This window comes from Vanellus vanellus (genome assembly GCF_965231255.1).
Source record: "Vanellus vanellus genome assembly, chromosome: 1".
Lineage (NCBI taxonomy): Eukaryota > Metazoa > Chordata > Aves > Charadriiformes > Charadriidae > Vanellus > Vanellus vanellus.
In genome coordinates this window covers 119407818-119428817 of record NC_138905.1, presented here as the reverse complement: position 1 = coordinate 119428817, position 21000 = coordinate 119407818, and positions in this window count along the sequence as shown.

Genomic DNA, 21000 nt, shown 5'->3' with positions numbered 1-21000 from the left:
CCAGTTTTCTCACACCAGAATCCCTCAGGACCAGGACCTCCTAGTTCAGAAGGCAGCTCCGGTTGCCAACTGCAGGGATACCACAGGTACAGGGGTGCAGGTTTCCTGGCCCTAGGAGCTCAGCAGGTGGGTGCCTGAGGAGCACTGAACCCCATGCCACAGAGCCCAGCCCAGGTATTCCAGTGTTCGCTAATACCAACAACTGCTCAATTTTTTTTTATATGACCTTCTTCAAAGGAGCCCAGTGGTCAAACTGCACTATGTCTCTGTATCAGGTGAGCATCACAGGCATGGAAATCCTTTGAAATTGGCTGAAAATCAGCTAATTTTCACTGAAAAAGTGAAATCCCTGTGTGAAACCCCCGTGGCAAACATCACCCTTCCTCTCTTAAATGTCTGTGATAAGGAGTTGCTCTGAAACAAGGCAATATGGGTTATTTTACATGGGGAATGTTTCCTGTTTCACTTTCGCTGTGTAAAACAGTAGCTAAATTTGCGGAGGCGGAAAGCAACTGTCCTCCTCCCTTTCTTTTTCTATTCTGCTCTTTCCTCTAACACACGCGTCTCTGGTATTTCTCCAGCTTCCTGCAGAATTGGGAGCCTGGTGATGTCAGTCCAACACATGTAACTTTGGGGGCTGTATGATCAAAGCTGGTCAAATGCCGGCATGTCCGTCCCATGGGCATTATGATTCTGGGGCTGGATGAGAGGAAGAACAGTTGTTCTATTTTGGAACAGAAACTCACATTTCCAAAACTTTTTGCACACAGCAAACATCTGTCCCTGTGGTCCTGAAATAATGTTCAGTAGTATCCTTTTGAAAATGCTGAAACCAAAATGATCTTGGTTGCCAAAGGTTAGAGCCTGCCAGCTTAGCTGGGAATCCTGGGCCTTCCAGGCTCCTCGCTGTGGGAAGCAGGCAACGCTGCTGATCAGCAGCAGCACTGACATGGTTGGGGTGAGTCAGCATGTTGCACCACAGTTTATCAGAAATATTTCTGACCAGCCCCAGGTATGAGTGGCCAAAAGCAAGCTCTTCCTACACAGGCATTTTGGCTACTTTTCAGTGCTGTCAGAACTGTGGCTGTCATCCCATGGGCTCACTTGGGTGACCTTGCAAACCTTAGGTGTTAAAGCAGCAGATATTTTGCCTTGTAGTTCTGCTTTTCCAAATGCGTTCCCTTTAGTTTGACTTGATTTAGTAAGATCACTTTGCAATGTGTATACTTCCTAACCTCCCCAGGTCTTTAAGCATATCACCTGCTGGAAAATATTTGTGTCCTTTCTCAGTGTCCTGTAGACAAGCTTGGTATTTTCTGCTTCCTAAAGTCTTACACACACCTTAATTCTCCTTATGACATGACACAAAATATTCGGGTTGCACTTTTCTTATTTCTCCTGAGGGTAAAGTTAATAAATGAGGTGTGAATCCAGCAAAGCAGAGGTGCCTTTTACCCACAAACAGAACATAAGAGGCTTTGAAGGGTGGCAGGCTACTCTGTTTCAATGAGTAGCCTATAGCTGAATTCGTATTTGGCTTCAGTTGCTGTCTCCAGAACGAATACCTGCCAGTGTTTTTCCTCACCCTTAAAGAGGTGGCTTCTTCACACTTAAGTTTGCTTGCACTCTTTCCTCAGATAAGGTTATGTCAGTCCATAGCTGGCAACCAGAGAGGACAGGAGATGGGGAAGGAATGAAAAGAAGAAAAATTATGAAAATCACGAAGCATGATTTGGAAGATAAAACTACAAGTATGAAGTCACGTTGCAAGGCATGTTTGTTTTCCATATATGCCCCAAGCAATGGTCTTTGGGGCAATCTTTGTTGCCATGTCTCCATTGCTGCCTGTCTCACAGAAGGTGACTATTCTTTCATGTTCTAATGTCTGCTTATCAGTTTTTAAAGTCCTAAGATGTGTCATTCATCCACACCTTGCCATAGCATATATATACAATTACATGGTATGGTCAAGAAGTTTCCATGTGTCCATTCAGCCAGTGTGGTTCCATTAAAGATGAAAAAGGAGTCACCCATTGCTGAGTCACCTTCTTGGTGGTGGTGAATTTTGCCATTTCTCAAGGCTTTTGATACAACAGTGTACTGAGACAAGAGCAGGTGGAAGAGTGAGAGCGCCCTTCCATCACTTCTGTGAGGGATATTTTTGTGCCCTGTTTACAACAATATCTACAGGAAGATTAAGGTTTGCCTCCCACAAGAAGCCTGGTGGTTTCAGTAACAGCTACAGGAGGGAAGAGTCAGTTGTGTTTGGTCTGTATTGCGAGGGAGAAGAGTGGGAGGTCAAATTTATTTCAAATCTTTAAATAAGCAAAATTATGTTTCCTGTCTGTTATCCCTCCCACCTGGATTTTGTAATTAGGAAAGAGAAAAAATTTCTACCAGAAAAAAACAAGTTATCTTAAAGAGAATGAGGTTTTTCACTGTCTGTTAAAGACCCCTGAGAGTGGTTTCTCCTTCCAGTGCAGGGAGCTGTAAATCACTGAAAAAAGGGAAAATTTATGAAGGTTTTTTTTCTACCCTTCATAAAACAAGCATCTGTTAGAGCTAAACAGTCCTAGGAACTGGGTTCTCCTCTGTGATGCTAATGGAGACAGATGTTGCAAGGAGCAGAACAACATCTTATCACAGTGACTGCTCAGCATCTCTCAGAATTGAATTCCTCAAGTGTCTCTTTTCTTGTTTGCACCACTACTCACACATGCTGTGGAGCTTTATGATCCACACCTCTCAGCTGGCTGTTAATAACACACCATTAGAAACTAACAGGGGTCCCACAAGTTGGTTATCTCCTTGCCAGTGTTACAATGTTGTATTAAATGCAGCTATTCCTGTACTTTCCCCCCTTCCTTGTCCCTCAGAATGGCTCTCTTTCCATTTGTCCAGCTCGACTGTGCTCTTTCATCACCTCTGGCTCATATCCACCCCCGTGTTGTCTCAGATGTGTCTCTCTTTCAGATGAGTCCATGGGCTGTACAGACACCTGAGAGCAGGATGAGGGGTTAAGCCCCTGCTGCTGCAGGAAGATGTTCCCCGTCTTGGGTGTTGTTTGTAAATTTAGACTTATGTTTGCTGAGTGACATATCTTAGCACAGAATGTACTTGACTATGGATCTGTCCCTGACTTGTTCACTGTAGCAAAATCCCTTCCTTCCTGTGCCTCGTTTTCCTCATCAGCAAATGGATAGTGACACTGACCTTCTTTGAGAAGCACTTTGAGCTCCACTGATGAAAAGGTCCATGGAGAGGAGGTTGTTGTTATTGTTGTCTGCAGTTTAAAAACATGCTCATAAATCATCTTTCAGGGATAGTGAAGCAGGTTTCATTGGCTCTGGAGCCGTGTGACTGAACAGAGAAGAATTTCCTTCTTTGGCATTTTCCCCTAGTTTTAATAACTTTGAACTCTTGCTTTAGATCTTGTTTACATTAGGCTGGTTTAGTAACTGTGTGTCTCCCTCCAGCAATTGTCTCCTTCTTCCCCACCTTCCTCAGGTATTTGGTTTAGGTACCAAACATCTGACTCAGGTCTTCCTGGAGAATAGCTGAGACAGGGTGGATGGAAGAAGGCATTATTTTTCCCTGTTGGTGAGTAGAGGGACTTAACGGGGGAAGGAGGCGGAGGCCGTGACTGTCATGGACATGGGCCCTGGGAACATAAAAATCTAGGCTGCTACCACACCCATCTGGCCTCTTGACGAAATGTTAAACACACTCTGTAGGGATGGCCTGGGCTAAAAACATTCGGGTCAGAGAATTGTAATGGGTCCTTCTAAGCTTTACAAGCTACGGCCCTGCGACGCCTGCCTGTCGGGGCTGGGAGGAGAAGGGAAGCTTCTTTGAAAGCAGCAGGTCCCTCACAGCCAAGAGTGCCCCCGGTTAGTTAGAGACACTGTTTTATCACAGTGCGGCGCCCCCAGAACTCGATCCCCGCCGGCAACAGCAAAGCCGCTTCATGTTCAGTTTGGTTTTGAGAGTCTCTGGCAAGCGAAGGGGTGGGTCAGAGCTGTCCTGCCAAAGCAAGGCCCCTGTTCCCGAGAGGCTCATCAAAGACACAGGCTTGAGCCGGGACCCCGGGGTTTCGGGGCAGGCACAGCCTTTGCTGCAAGGGGGAAGGAAGCTTCCTCCCACTCCGAGCTGCGGGCTGGCTGCCCGGCAGCGCTGCGAGGCCGCTCCGGCCCCGCCAAGGGGGCCCTACCACGGCCCTCACGGTCCCCAAAGGCCCCCCAGCCCGCCGCCGGCCGCCTGTGTCCCGCTGCTGAGGGAGCCCTCCGCGCACAGGCGGGACGGAGGCCGCTAGAGGGCCACCGCGGCTAACTGCGGGCGGGCCCCCCGGCAGGCGAGGCCGCGGTGGCGCCGCCGGAGCTTGCTGGCGACGGGCTGCCCCGGGGAGCTGGTGGCGGCGGAGGGGGGGGTGGCGTAGCACTGCTGAGGGGCCGGGGAGGTCCGGTGGGCGGCGGGGCAGCGCTGCGTCTGGGCGGGCAGAGAGCAGGCCCGGGGGGGCACCGAAGCGCAGGGCACGGGCGGCGGACGGTAGAGGGAAATGGCGGGGCCTGCGCCCGAGAGAGACAAGTGCGGCGGTGCCCCGACAGGGAGGGTGAGGGCAGGGTGGTAGATAAGGAGTGCTTCGGGGGCACCCTGTCTGCTGTGGCCCGGTAAGGGACTCGGCTTCAAGCGCTGCTGCCTCAGCGCTGCCTGGCTGAGCCTGGCGTGTTGCATGCCCGGTAACAGGCTGTGTGAGGAAGCAAAGCTTCCTAAAAACGGAGTCGTGTCTAGCCTGGGTGTTGGCAGAGCCCCGCGTCCATAGGTGAGGTTTCCCCCAAACCCGGTCGCCGCTCACCTCCCCGGCGTTTCGCTCTCGTTCTGCGCAGCCGGGATGCGCCTTGCCATGGCGCCAGGGGCCGGGGTCTACAATTTGTTCTTAGGCTGCCCTCTCAAAAGGGTTGTCACCCTTCGCAGGGAGCTGCAGCGTGGGGGGCCCTCAGAGCAACAAGAAAGTGGAATTAAACAAATAGAAGTAATTGTTAGGCATTAAAGCTAACAGTACCTGAAGGCCGAGCCCCCCTCGATGGGGCTCTGGTATTTGCCAGGAGTCCAAGAGCTGTTTGATACGCTGTTAATAAAGGGAGAGGGGGGTGTTGGCAAAATTTGGTGTCTGCGAGCTTAGCAGATAGTTCCTCAGTTCACATGGTAAACTGGGTTCACTGGCTTGCTGGGTTTAAATTGGAAAGGTCATTATATGAAGTAGTAATTTGGTGCTGGGCTTGAGGGGAGCACCATAGGCAGGAAGGAGAAAGGCCGCGGCCGTTCACTGGGTCTCACAGTAGAGCCTGCGCAGCCCTGCAGCTCTGCGGGGCCACAACCAGGCACTGCCAGGAGGAATGGATATACGTTAGCTGCAGGAAGGATAACAACATGCTTTTCCTCCTGACAGAAGGGAAATTTCAAAAAGCCATTGACCTTGTCTGCAAGACATTTTCACCTACTTTGTTTATTGCTGCTGGATGAGATTTTCAAAGCCATGCCAAGGGTGTACGTAGCCATATATCTCCTGTGAAAATGAATGGAATACATCCATATGGCGTTTCTTTTCAAGTTTCAGCCATGGATCCTTTCCTTGCTTCTTTGTCAGGGAAGAAGTCTGTCACCTAACTCTGCCGCCATGTGGGAGTCTTGAGCAGCATGGCTCAAGGGAAGAATGGTCTGGAGCAGCCCGAAACGCGGCATTGCAAGTAGGGGAAGTGAAGTCCCAGGAAGAAAAGGCTCAGACATGTAGCTGAGATGAGACGGATTATTTTAGAGTTCCTGACAACTGCAGATTTCTAGATCTGAAGACAAAAACAGTTTTCTTAACTTAGCTTTGCTCTAAGAGGCTTTTCTAATTAACTGAATCCAAACCTGGCAGGAAGGTAGACAGTGTTGTATCTCTGGGCTTAGGCCTTGTAATTATGGCCCATTCATAGATAAATCCTGACCTTTTCAGACAGATGGGCTAGCTCTGAATGCACCGATCAGACGACCAGGACAACTATCAGCAGACAGATCCATAAGTGCTTATGGGGAATAAATTTTTTAAAAAAGTCTTGATCAAAACTGTCAGGAGCCATAAATGCATCTAGAGGCGAAATAGCTCAGAACTTCCCATTGCCACATCAGAGGCCTGGAAGCTTGGAAAATGTTGAAAGTTGACTGTAATATGAGGTTCAAAGCTAATAGGCTGGGCTGTCTACAGTATTGTGTTATGGCTCTAATCTCAGCAATGCATCAGGCACCTTGGCTGGCTGATAGGAAGACTTCAAATCCCGAGGCAGGCCGATTCCTACTCCTTCAACAATATGCAGAATACTAGTACTTATTGCTTCCCTTCTGTTCTTTCACATCCCGACTTTTGGAGTGCCAGAGGCTTTTGTCATCCTGGATCTGTGAGGTGGCTTAAGCCCCGTGACAGCATTTTTCCAGTCACATCTGATGAGCTGTCCCTGAGATTTATGGCTTTTTTCAGTAGAATCCAAACTGATCCAAAAATCATAAGAAGGTACCAGATAACAAACTAGATTGCTCAGATGTGTTTCTCTGACGTATTGATATTGTATCATCTACATGTTTTGTTTCATTTCAAGAGTAAATGAATTACCACTTCACTGTGACTATAGCAGGTATCAAAAAGGTTCACTGGATTATTCCTCTTGGCAATACCAGGACCTGGAAATGTCAGGTGGTTTTTGCAAACAGTCTGGCAAGCAATCTCTTTGATAACATTTTGGCCTAGATCTGAACATATCCCATATCCCATTCTACAAGTTCAGACACAGTGGCTGGGTTCTGTCTCTAAGAAAGGGGCTAATTAAAGGGAGACACTCAGTGACAATATTTATTTCTGATGAGCATTCCCAAAAGAAGAGCAGATTATTTTACTGATCAAAATCAGAAATTCTGATTTTGATACTGTCAGGCACTAACAGGCTTGAGTGTCCCTGCCCAGCCTCTCCTGGGCCTGCCCCCACCCTTGCCCATGGGCTGGGAGCGCCATTTCAGTACTGTCCTGGGGTCCCAGTCCTGCCCCAGCTGTGCTTGTAGGTGTGCTCGTCTGTAGCCCTGCTGCTCGCCCTGCATTGATCCTGGCCCTGGCTCACTCCCTCACCATGTCGGAGCCTGTCAGTGGATCCTGCTACTGGCCCCTGGCCCTGCCCGCTGCCTTCAGACCCTGCAGGACAGTGTGTGTCAGTGAGGGCACTGCCTGCACTCATTCACCCTTTTCTCCTGGCTCCCCGTTCCTTAGGGATCATCTGACCCTTGCTCCTCCTTGAAAGGTACTCCAAATAACCAAAATTGCAACTAATAATTTAAAAAGTCCAGCAAACAACATCTTACATCGATAAGAGACATTTACACCCAAGACCAGTTATCTTTCCTCATAGCTATATGTGGTTTTTTACTGAAAATGTACCACAATTTGCACTAATGAGCTCTGCTGTTGATAGTGTCTGCAGAGAGGTCAAGGGCTCACCAGATGGGGAAGTGAAACTTTTCATAACTTGGGCCAGCCCTTCTGAGGCAGAGGAACAGTACTGAGTGAGGGAAGCTGCTACTGCGGTTGACCATGTTCTTCTCAGGAGCTTGCTTGTCTCCAGAGTATCAAGAATTTCCTCTCCCAAGGGTTAAAATTCAATTTAAAAGAAGATTTATGAAATCCCAAGGAAGTTAATAGAACTACGCCGTGAGAATCATAACATTGTAATGAAAGAAAGTTGTGATCTTAATACCACATGATTTTGGCAGGTTATAGTAGGAAATGTAGGTATACTTAAGTATCCTGAATTACGTTTTAATATTTATATAGCTTAGTAGAAAGACCCATGAGCTTCACCTGTAATAAGCAGAGGAACCTAAATAAAACAAGCCCTCTGAGATCTTCCCACCCAGTTTCCTAAGGTCCTTTCCTTTGCCTTTTGGATTGAAGGTGTATGCCCAGAGGTAGCCATCAGTGTTGTTTCTGATAAACATTGCCCTAAGGAAAGGCAGGACCTACTAGTTCTGTTCCTGGGTGACCAGGCAGGGTGTCTACAGAAGAAAATGAAAAAACCTGTGGGGTTTCTTACTGAACCCCTTATGCCCCTTGTCTGAAACCCTGACACAGATCTAAACCTCCAAAGCAGTGTGCCGGTACCCTGCCAGCCAGTACTGTAAGGTAGACTCCATTTCTTTTGGTAGCATTGAGCTGGAATGCTGTGTTTCATTGCCATGCTTAGCTTTTAACACTAACCAGATCCAAACATAAATGTAGTCCGACTACTTGTGAGTGCACAAGAAAGTAGGTGTGTGTTCTTTGGCTTGGTCCAGGCCTTGAAAAAGAAGCTGCGCAGTAAAGTATAAAACAAGTGAATTTTCTCAATTCCACATGTTTTCACAGGGAAATTATTTTTTATGGTAGAAAAAAAAATTAACAGGCAAAGATTTACATACCTACTGCATACTGAAATTCCTTTTCTCTTTCATTTAAATATGCCTGTCTTCAACATACAGTAAACCCGGTTTCTCAGAATCATTAATGCATTTCTTTTCATTGCTGTCCTGGGAGTAAGATACACGTGAACCATAATTTCAAGCGCTGAGAGTTCAGACAGCTGCGTAATAACTAGGAGCAACTCTTACTACTGGCCAGAGCCATACAAGATGCAGGCCTGGGCAGCTGCTTCTTCAGGCGGTTCCAGAAGTGCTGAGGTTTCTACATGGAAATGCTGCTGACCTGAGCTATCCGCCCAGCAGTGAAAATGGCCCCTGGCTGTGCAGTCCTGTTTGCAAATGTGTTGTCAGGAGATTTCTTTTTTTTTTTTCCTTTGACAATTGTCAGCCTTGCTTTAACAAGCGGCCTAAAAGAGAGACCAATGGTCTCACCACCCCAAGAAAATGCAAAAAAAAAAAAAGACCTCCATTGAATTCTGGTAGAGAAGAGGGCAGATAAATGAGAGGAATCGATGGGCAGGCCTGAGACATGTTTACTTTGCATATATTACTTTATTGTGTTTGGGAGGCATTTCTGGTAAAAAGAGGAGCATAATTAAGCAGAGGAATGTTTGTAATTGTAACCAGGGATAGAAGTCTGGGCCAAGGAGCTACACTTCAGCGTCCCTGGGGTGAGTTGGTCACCCTCACCAGACCAATAGCATCCAGAACTGGAATGCAAAAGTTATAGCCTCAAAAAAAAAAAAAAAAAAAAACCAAACAGAAACCAAAATGGCAGCAAAAAAAAAAAAAATAAAAAGGCTGTGATTAAAAATTTTCTTTAAAGGATAGAATGGGCCAGAATTTGTCTAGAAGATTTCTCCAAAGTGAGAGACAAGAATGGGGTGAAAGGTTTCCTGATTGCACAGGGATGGGGGTAATCTGAGATGTTGCATGCAGTCTTGCTGAAGAGCTGTAAAAACAGAAATTGTCTTTAACACTAGCTTGGAGAGTGAGAACTGGTGAGAGGGAATGGCATGGGAGCCCACAGCCTGAATCAGACATTGCTGCTCAGCGAGATTTGACGAACCCAATCTGGAAGTGGGATGTTGCTGCAGGAGGTAGGGAAGCAACAGACAGCTGAGCTAACCAGCTTCCCCAAAACAGACTGTCAAATAGTAATATACCAGGAGTTAAATATTGTCTGCTATGCTGTTTATCTACCTTTCTTTTTCTTCCATTAATAAAACATTGCTTGTTAAGTCAACTGAGTCATGTTTGCAAATGAAGAAAATTAGCTTGCTGAGCACCAGAAAGTTTAGTTTTAATTTTCCCAAGCTTCTGGATGGGCATCTGGGTTTAGAAGTGACCCCTAAGATATGAACTCAGCCCTTGTTGTCAGTCAAGTCCCGAAAAAAGGATTATACAAGTAAATGAGGTTTATCCGGCCCTTCCCTGCCCAAGGCCTCAAACAGCAGCTTCAGCTTCTTTTTTACATCCAGGCTATGTGGGAACCTGTCAAAACGATCACTACTCTCTTTCTTGTGGTTTTCTTAGCCAAAAGCACAGCAAAAATCTGGCTGTACTCAACTCTGACCGCTTGTTCAAGCTTTGGTTTCAATAAACTGCCAACAAACAGGAGGCAGTGTCATGCTGAAACATCGGCTCACCTGAGAGCAGCCACAAGTGACCAACAAAAGGCTGACAAAATAGCCACAGGAACCATGTGGAGAAGCGCACGGCCAGATAGGGTACTGTTTACTCAGTATGAATGAATTGTGGGTGAGGAGATGTTGGGCTGGGGGAATTCTTCAGAACGAAGCTACCAGGTGTCCTCCTCAGGGAGCATTAGGTCAAGCACAGCCTTTCAGGATGGCTTAGTATTTTCTCTTTCAGTAAAAAGACCAATCCTCTCTCTGAGCAGTGCACTTGCAACACATTTTACACTTGCTGGAAAAAAAAAAAACCAACAAATTTGTGGTGAAGGGAGGGGAGAAGAGAGCTGCTCTTTGTTCCCAACATGTCTCTCAGCCCTCTTGCTGTGCTTGAGGAACCTCACTTGGATTCCTGACTTCTTTCCCTCAGCCTCAGCAACGCTTTTCCTGCAGGAAAGCTGCGGTTTGTGAAGCAGAGAGGCCCCATTAGTCAGTGGGGGAATCCCACAAGTGTGTGTATGGAGTCAGCTACATACGGCGTTGTGGTGGGCAGCGCAGCCCTGTGCCAGGATCGAAAGGCAGCCTTTTGCTCAGTCAAATGGCAGTGCTCGCTCCAAGCTGCTTCGCTCTCCCCAGTGTGGTTCTGGTACTCTTTTCCCCTATGTTACGCTGCCTGGATGTTGGGGAAGTACAGCCCAGGGTGTACTGTGAAGTTCAGCTACCATTCTGCTACTGGGAATGCCCCCTGTAGCCTTTCCTCCGGTGCCAAATGCCTCTGACAGGCAGGAGGAAGGTTCTTGGCCGTCACTCCCTGCAAGCTGAGGCAAGCTCTTGAACCCGTGGTGTATCACTCCCACTCCACCTTTGGCTGCCAGCAGTCGAGTGATTTAGCCCTGCATCTGACAGGTTCATCCAGGCTGGTTTCGCCCCTATCTCACGTTTTTATTTAGTCCCCAGGAGCACATGACGGGGTTTGGAGGCTTTGCTATTTATTCAGTTCCTCACTGTTTGCTGTGCTGACAGCTGGCGTCACTGCCGTGTTTGAAATCTTGGCTCCTGAAGTAGTAGCCCCATTCCTTCTCTGTGCCTTGACGATGTGAATTCAGGAGATCGCCTCTTTGTTGCTGTTAGCAGTGACTGCGCTCAATCCCAAAGTTTGCATGCTCGTTTGAGATTCTCCTGTTCAAGCAGTGATAGCACTCAGTTAATGTGTTTGCTCGGGCAGAGAAAAGGCTTCTGACGTTGGTGACTTTATTATTAGAGTGGCACAAAACAAACCCCAGAAAACAGAAAAAGACGCATCGCCAAATGTCAAAATGCAGATCGCTAAAGTGAAATTGGATGTGGAATTTGTTCTCCAGGTAATGAAGAAAGGCCAAGGATTTATAAGGCCGGAGATGGGGTGGTTCATTCAACCAGAGAGAAATTGTGCGTGAAGGAGTTTTGATAAGCTTTGTAGATAGAGGCTTCGGCACCCAGAAGATCCTGTTTGACCACAATGGCAACCAATGTGTTGGCTAATATTCTTATCACTGCAGTTATTTCAGATGTTTTTTTAGCAGCTGCTTCTCCAGTCGTGCCTGCAAAACCACAGCGTTCAACAGGTAAGGTCCGCTTTAGCACAGGATCCCAGTGCTGTCCTGTGGTACGTCTCAGTAGGATACCAGTCTCCTGTCATGGGTGTAATTGTTAAGTGGGCTGGTTGGAACACAAGTTGACAGATGTAAGTAAAAAGAATGAAGAGAAGATTTTTGTAGTATGATGGAGATTACTAAGATAGAAAGCAGGATAGTCTCAGGTAGAGTAACTGTCATGGCCCCACTGAAGAAACTGGCTTGCTTAAGATGTTGCATTACTTTAATAATTTTTTTACTATGTAGTATTTTTTCTTTTAAATTAAATAATGTAATTATTTATTATACTTTACTAATATAATTATAACATTTATTTTTAATTATTATTTAATAATTCATTATTATTTCATGTATTAAAGCTGTGTTCTTCACAGCAAACTCTATCATTGAGCTGAACTGTACTGGAGATCCGCATTGTCAGTAAGTGCAAGGCTACCTTTTTGAGGTAAACATATCGAAGAAGAAAAATTTGGTGTGAATCCAGCCAAACTGTAGATTCAATTTTACATGTAACATTGAAAAAGATTGTAACACTACTTTTTTTTCCCCAACCAAGCTCAGAGGCAGATGTCATTGGAGGTCCCTGTAGCAGATCAACGAGAAAGGATCCTGAAATTTTTGTCATTGTTTGATGAAGCACAAAAAAGTGCCATTTCCACAGCAGACCCTAAAATCAGTGGAATCAAAGGTAACTGTCAAAAAATAGTTAGTCTGGAAATTTGCAAATCTGTTAATGGTTTTGCAGAGGAGTTGTATATAGCTATATATAAGGTGTTGTTTATAGCTGATTCTGTGTATGCCTTTTTCTATAAAGTATGTAAGGGTTGGGTAACAAAAAGTGCCTGGTACCTTTTTGAATGGGTAAGGTTCTTCTTTATTTCCTTGGCTGTTGTTTTTAAATGTGTTTTTCTAAGGAAGGGGTACCTGGGTGTTTGTCTGTGTGTTATGGGAAGATATTTTGGGAAGGAGAGGTTAAACAGGAAAATCGTCTCCATGCAAGTTTTCAAAGTGTTGGAGATATCTTTTTATGACAAAATCCAAAATTGGAGAGGAGAGCAAGCTGTGAAAAACTTTACTGCAAGCGATATGCCATTGCAGATGTTTTTTGAATATTTTAAGGGCACCATGTTTATTAATGTTGGATCTGTATGTTTTACTTGTAGTACAACATGTCATTCAGCACTAGTGATACAGCATGAGTCAAATACTGAAGAGATAATGATCATATCTGCAGGGCAGAGGTCATGTTTCAGTATAACTGGAAGCAAAAACACACTCAGGGAGGTGGAGGGATTTAAACAAGAAACAAACCCACAAGCCACAGAATTTCCATTGACTTCTATTTGGACCAGTGATGTTTTGCTTTTAACTCTTAGAAGAGGATGAATAATTTCTTTTACTTGTAGGTCATGCGCCAGCTTCAGGTGGTGAATGCTATGTAACCTGATTCGTGTATCGTGCTATAAAATGAGAGTTTCCTCACTGTATTGCAGTGTCTCAGATCTACCATCTTGGTTAAACACGGATCTCACTTCAGTCATAAACTTAGTGTATGTACAATATTTGTCCATAGTCCTCTCATAAAACTTTTCCACAAAGTGACAGGGAATCCATTTGAATTTAATGAGAGCTGAAAGTGTGCAAACGGAAACAAAGAACAGGATTTACATTAAACTTGTTATTAACTGGACATATTTCAATGCAGAATGTAAGTCTATGAGCACTGAACACTGCTTCAAGTCATGGCATGAACATCCTGCTATGAGAACCAGAATTAAATTTTAGTAGTCCATAAACAATGTAAAGTCTACACAACAAAACCACACAGCTAAACCCAAACAAAAAAAAAAAAAAAGAGAGAGATTTGCAGCTTTCTCGGATCAAATTTTGTAGATGTCTCAGCACAAGAGAGTTTTGTCTGAATTTTATGTCTTGTCTGTAGGCATCTAAAAAGCCTGTCCGCCCTGCAGTCAGCTCAATTAGACTGTGGTGATCTTTGTCGCTGCCAGAGCTGCCACAGTGCCCCGCAGGGTATTTAAACAGAGGTATTTATCGTGAGTGGGCAGCTCTGTCTAAGTCGATCTGGGTTTATGCTTGTGAGACCCAGGTCATCTGTACCAGGACAATTTCAAAGATCCCATCAGAGCACAGAACTGCTTTCCTGGAGACTCAAGACCACCACGTGTATCTTGAAAGGCGGCTTTTGCACAATTGGAAAAAATGGGTGAGGTTTTACAGTAGCAAAGCAACTGATGCAGCACAGGAGAATACAGTTACGTGCCTCCCCCCACAGCTCTACTTTCAGTTAATTGCCCTCCGATTCAGTATTTGCAGTGAAAACTGGGCAGTTTTCTGACAGGTGCATGTACATAGTTTCAAAAGCTGCATTTTAAGCAATATTTTTTGCGGAATTGGTCCACCATGTGCTCACTGCGCATACTGTTTACACCCATATCATGTACTGGTAAGTAAATAGTGAGCACACTCCACTGTCTAGTGAATTTGACAAGTTGGTTATATACTATTATATTGTTTGCTTCCTCTTTCCAGTTTTGGTCCCCTTTGAGTTATCCTCAGGAAAAAAAGAAAGTTACAACCGTTTTCTGAGCTCAAATTTTTATCTGCTCAAAGATTCCGTGAGGATTTGCCTAAATTGTTCTCATTGAACTAACTTTGGTGTAGAAACCAAGCATCTTGTTTGAAATTGTGCAGTTTCTGTAAAGCCTGGAGCATGGCAAAACAGGGAGCACCACCTGAAACTGCTGTGTGAAAGTAACTCAGCAGGTGCTGTGTGGCACTGGGACTGAATATTCTCCTCTCTCATTGCCTTTCGAATTTGAAATCTCAAACATATCAAGCATGTTTGAAAGATCTGGCTCTGGAAATCTCCTCGTCTCTCTCCTAGGCACACACGTATAGCATGGACCACTGAGGTTTCCAAGTCTGAGCTCTCTCCACCCAGCCAGCAACAAGTAGATACGCTCTGGGACTGCTTACACTGACTTTGCCGGACATTTATTCTAGCAGACAGAATTTTTACCCTCCATCCATCATTTAAAGGCATCGTCTTTTGTGCTTTTGTGTGTGACATTGTGTCTGGATGATTGTGACATCTCTTAAGCAAGGGGTTTAAGGTTCTAAACATAAATTTGCCTCTGTGTGCCTGATTTGGTTTTCCTCAGTCTTTTGTGGTCTGCTGCTTATCTTGCTGGTTCTGGCCAAAAGTGGCAAGGCAGCGTTCATCCGCTGCGCTGGCTAATCCAGACTCGGGTGGCCATGCTTCTCTGTGCAGAGCAGGAGTAGGGATTCATTCACCCAGCACACACCTGATGTTGTTCTTCTCAGGTCCACTGTCCACAGAGGCGCTGACCCAGAGCTTCAAATATACGTACGCACTTTGGTGCCTTTCTCCTGGCTACCCCGTTGCCTACTGCTCCTGAGTTAGAGCTCACACTCTTCATAATGCCTGCAAGAAGTTATGTGCTTGGAAACTTACCTGAGCAGGTAGCTATCTACATAAGCAGTAGGTGAAATACAGACCAAGTGCCCTAGACTGAAAATAAGCCTTCTGTGCTGGTGTCTTAAGCCAATAAGAGCTCCAGTCTCAAGCTGTAACAGCTTATCTGCAGTTAGGCATTTACAGACCTGGTGTTCCTGTTGCTTAAAAAACACAGGGACTTCTACTGCTGGTGTGTAGCAGTAGCTAGTGGCTTGAGCGCTTGTTCAAGAAGACAGTTTTCAGGGTCAAATCTGTCCCCTATCTGAGCCACAATGGTGGTGTGAATTTCTAAAAAGCATCCAATTACCAAGATCTCTGTCAGTATTAACCATCATACAGGTAGTAAAATGTTTGTTGTACTGTCAAGAAGTCAAAGCAGTCTCCTATCCACTTTAGGAAGTCTCAACAACTCAGTTGTTTGTGCCCTAATCAGGGATAGAAGTGATGCTGGGGGCGAAGCTGACTTTTGAGGAACACATGGTAATGCTACGTTTACAGAAAGCCAAGCTGCGGGAAGAGCCCGCTCTGCTAATTTTCCTCATGGATGCATCTTGTTAAATGACGATCATGCTAAAGTGTGCAGGAAGCAGAATTGTGATCTTCCAGAACAGCTTCTAACTGTGTTCCCTTTTTGCATTTCAGCTTACACCAAGATGTATGGAAAGAAAGTCGAAACGGTGAGAAGAGGCAGCTCTGTGTTTTCTCTTATTTGTTACTCTAGTTGTTCCCTAATACCCATATAGCTCTCATCGTTATTCAGTAAAGCAAGCAATGCTGTGTTTTGTGTTTCCTGGATTGCCTGTGTCTGTTTCTAGAGGCTGCCTCACTGACGTTGTCCTACATTTGTACTGTTTTGGACAGGAAGGTGTAAACGAAGGTCCATCTCTTCCTCCATCTGAACTGAGCAAGGACCTCCTGGAAATAAGTCCTTTACATGGGAAGAACTTCTGGAAACCTTCACTGCCAACCTCCTGGAAAATTAAGAGAGGTGAGACTTAGAGAGTGATGCTGTACCTTGTCTAGCTAGTTACTGGGTCACTTCGGTATCGTGGCTAGTGTTGTAGAAGGTGCTAGAAGTGCCTGACTAAAAAAATGTCTAGTGTAAACCATAGGTTTCTTGCTGAAACACTTTCCTCTAATATATATCCACAGATGAGACATCAGTTAAGTCCCTAGGGCCATCCAAACTCTGGATTTGTGCTAATCATGCCAAGTGTCGATGAGGCCCACAACAAAGAGGAACCTGGGTCTTTGAACAGTAACCAGAGAGTAGACATTTTAACCATTATCAAGTTGAATCAGATCTGACCTTATATTGCCAAAGAGAACAGATACACAGCTCCCCATGTATTTACAACAAAGTCTGTTTCAGGAAAGTTCTCAGGTGGTTGGAGTTGGAGTGTGAGCGACCTCACTTCATTGCAGTTTGCCTCATGTCTCTGGACCAGAAACATTTTCTTTGTACCTCCTTCAGTTCTGTGGGTATGAAATGAGAAGAACAGCTTTCCTTTTTTGACAAGGGTGTTGTGGGTGTGAGTATACTTCTGAGGCGTTCAAATGCTACGGCAATAAGAGTGAGATAGGAAGACAGCTAGATATTGTTTCAACATTTTTTTGGCATGAAATCTTTGGGATTATTTTTAAAAAGACATCTCATTTTTAACTGGCTTTCAGACCTTTTAAAATGTCAACTTTACAAATGAGATGTTGTTTTTAATCCAGATAAATTATTTTGACTGATCCGCCATTAGATTTTATAATATAATTTAATGGCAAGTTCTTAAATCAGGGGAGAAGAAGGGTATTTCATTTACAACTTCTCCCATTCCTATTTTGGTTGTGTAATTACTTACGAAGTAGAGTATTGTTCCTGGACACTTATAGGCATATTCTTCAGAAAGATAGATGGATAGATGGAGGTTGCATTCTGACTGAGCAAAGGAGCACAAAACCTTTGTAAAGACATTCTGTGTGTGTGTATCTAAAACATTGTTTATACCAGGTACATGCAGTACAAACACTGTCTATTACTCAGAAAGAACACCTCTCTTCTCTTGTCTCAGTTTACCTCTTTTTAATTTTTTTTGTTCTTTCATCTTCTCCTTTTCTACTTCTCTCTTTTCTTCCTGTCGCTTCTAGTTCCTGTGCTTTGGATTTATATTCCCAGCAGATATATAAATCAGCAATTTATACCTAACTAGCAGTTTGTAGACCTGAGTGGGAGTGAAAACCCCAAGTCACATTTTTCATTTTTATGATTTGCAATTAATTATTAGCCTTCTGCTAGTACAGAAAAGCAGGCAGAACAGAAGAGGCCACACTTACCTTTTCTGTCTGTCACACTTTTTAAGTCAGTTCATTCTTCCAAAGGTCTAATTCATGATTTTTGCAGCTAAGAAGATTGATAATGGTGGATGTAATTTGCTTTTCAAGTACTTCAACATTGTATAATGCATGTTTGATGTACTGGAAGATTTAAAAAGCCAAGCAGCAAGCAAAAAGCAATTGTATAAATTCAAGTGGGCAGAGTAATGTTTTGGAGCTTGTTACATCTTAGTGCCTCTTTCTGCACACTGAGTACCCCACAGTCCTGCCCCAAGCTGCCCTTGGGTGGGATCTACTGATTCTTGTCCCTCTTACAGTGAGGTTTAAGCACAACATGAGCCATTCACTTCACTTGCTTATCACGCTGTAGGGCCAACCAAATTTGCATCCCCCTCTGGTCTACATCTCTGTGGTCCCTGGGAGAGCTTCAAGCTCAAGGTGTGCCCTCAGCCCCAGCTGGCATGAGAGCTGAGCGAGCAGCTTCTCTGCGTGCCCTAGGTAGAGACTCTATGCTGTTTATGCCAGGGGCAAGAAACCCACTCTTTGAATAAAGAAAAGGAGGATGGAGACTAAAGCATTCCAGTGTCTTCCCACATTTATCGAGACACAACTCTTAACTGGGTGAGAACCACCTTGCTGTGGTATTATGGGTGTGTCTACATGATACAAGCAGGCTATTGTGGCTACTGCTGCTCCGCTGTGAAGCAGTGTACTCTAACCTGGACAGAGCATCATCTTGGTGAATAACTACAGGGTAAATTAGGCACTTTGAACAGCTGAACCAGGTTAGAGTGCTGTCACGTAAGCCTGCAGAGCCAAGGTGACTTGTCTTCATGAGGATGCAGGAACGTGGTTAGCTGCTACAGCTGCTCTTACCTCTGCAGTGGGCTGCCTGTTTTATCAGTTCATTGATGCGGTTATCAGGGTGTGCTTTTGCTACTGCATTTCCCAAGGCACAAGCCTTATCTAGAATGAGATAGGAGAGGGAGGGAGGAGGTGGGGAGAGGCTCAAATTAGCTTAAATTATATCGACAGTGATATGAGCTCTGTCAGAGGAGGGTTTGCTGATACCAGCAGAGGAGCAACCTTCAGGTAGACTGGTACCAATGCAGTGGTAGGACTTTCTATCCACACCACAAGGTATTATAACCAATACTGTTACTGTATGGATACGTCCTTGCAGCCTGTTAGCTCAGGCATCCTTGGGCACAGAGGGGCTTGTGACACTCTATCTGCTACAGTACAGTTACATGTGAGGCACACAGAGCCTGTATGTTGTGCCAGGGGCATCTGACATTCAGCATCCTCCTTGAAACCTGTGTAAGGTCTGACTCCTTGTAGTCTGTCATGTGGATATGGCTTCATTACCTGGAGCAATTTACAACTATTTCAGTGTCCTACAACGGATTGAGCTGGACGATCTGGTCTGTGATTATTCCTGTAGGCAAAGGAGCAGCGGAGTTTTCTCCTTTAGAGACCGATTGTCTTCACTGCAGGTCACAAAAGGAGTGAAACTTTTAGTAGCTTGGTATTGATCCTAATGTTTTCAAAACGAAGAACAAGAAGTTGAATGAAAGCAGCTTTTCAATTTTTCATCAAAAGAAGATACAGGTTTAGTTTAGGTCTTGTTTTACTTCTTAATCTTGAGTAGAAAACCAGGGTTTGGTGTTCTGTGGTCTTTTCTTGTCTCTTCTCCAGCACTTCTACCTCTCATTTTTCCCCTTTCATCACTGAAAAAAAATAAAATAAAAGGCAATGGAACGATAGAAGGAAGAAACCCAAGAAAAACAAATGCCTTCAGTTTTTGAAAAGGAACATTTATTTTGATTTTGGTTTATTGGTTTGATTTAATCAAAAAGTTGAATAATTTTCAAATTTCAAAATAAGACGCTTTTCCTTTAGTAAGTTCCAGAAGAGATTTTTCTGTTTATCAATAAAAACATCTTAATCAGCATAAGTCCAATTTAGGCCAGGACCTGGAAAAACCTTCCTCCTTCCTTTCTTTGCCGTTTGCTAGTGCAGGAAAATTGAACACTGGTCTGAGCTATACATTAGGAAATTCACAGGGTTGATTTATCCCACAGCTCATGAGCAGGGCCTACATTTGCATCTTTGTCACATGAGAAAACTAAAAATGCCAGTTAAGGATGCTGACTGGAGAGGGTAGCAGTGAGCCGTGGGGCAAACCTCTGCTCTCCCAGACCTGCCAGGTATTCAGGACCTCTCACCAGGAATCTCATTTTGTGCAGCAGCGGCTTCCATGTGTGGTCAGTAAAGTTGCAGTGAGTGTCCACAGAACCACTATGAGCCTTTGGGTACCTTTTAAGGGTCCACAGGGAGCATCTGGGTGGCTGCCAGCAATTGGGTGATATCAGCACTCGGAGTGGCTGGTTGAGAGGGATGTTTGCTAACCTAGTCAAGGCTCTACCATGTTGTGGATAGTTTCTGTTGACTTGAACTTTCAGGGTCATGCCTCACCTTTGCACTTGACTACTGGTTCTGGACACCTTAGAAATAACCTTTCTAATAACCTAGAAAAAAAAAAAAGGCTTTTAAACTAAACTTCAACCAGTTGTAAAGAGCTTGTGAAATTTAGATATTTGCTTATGCTTAAACAAACAGTATGTTGATAGGGATGTGGGATAGTAACTTGATTTCATGAGGTTTATTTTTTCACTGCTTTGAAGGTATTTAAAAAAAAAAAAGAATGCATCAGGGAAAATATGTTACAGTTAGTTACCCTGCATTTGATTTTATTTCAGCTTGCTTTTGGAAATACTGCATTGAGCGCAAGTAGTGTTTAACCTTCAAGTTGATGGGTCATGCCGAAGACTAGGATACTGAAGCTGAGAAAGAAACCTTCAAGCCTTGAAGAGTTTTCTACACAAGTAGTTGAAAAGCAAGTAACAAAGCAACTGTCTGACCATATTTGCCTTGAGTATAATAGGTGTTTAAAAAGGAAATGTAAAAAATTATATTTAAAATGGTAATACAATACAACATTTTTTTTGTACAAGCAACTCCACACAGAAGACTACTTGTGCTACTAAGCATTTAGAAATCAGTAGCTCTATCTCCACAAACATGCCTTTAAGTAAAGGAACATGATCTCTGCCCTGGCATGGGATCAAGCACTACAAACCTGTGTCGTGATATTACATCTTATTGCATGTCAAGGCCACTTGGACAACTGATGATACTGTTAACACCACAACTTGCTTTCTGTCTCCCTTTATCTCATCTAATATGTTCTCCAGTAAATTGTTTAAAAAAACCCCTTTTGATAGTCTTTTAAAAATAGAATAACTCAAATATAGACAAAGGTCTTTTCTTAAAATAATGTGTTTTAAGAAGGTCCAGAGTCACACTCAAAATGTTTAGCAGGTACAGATTCATTAGTGTACGCTCAAAATGTGTAGCAGATATGGATTCA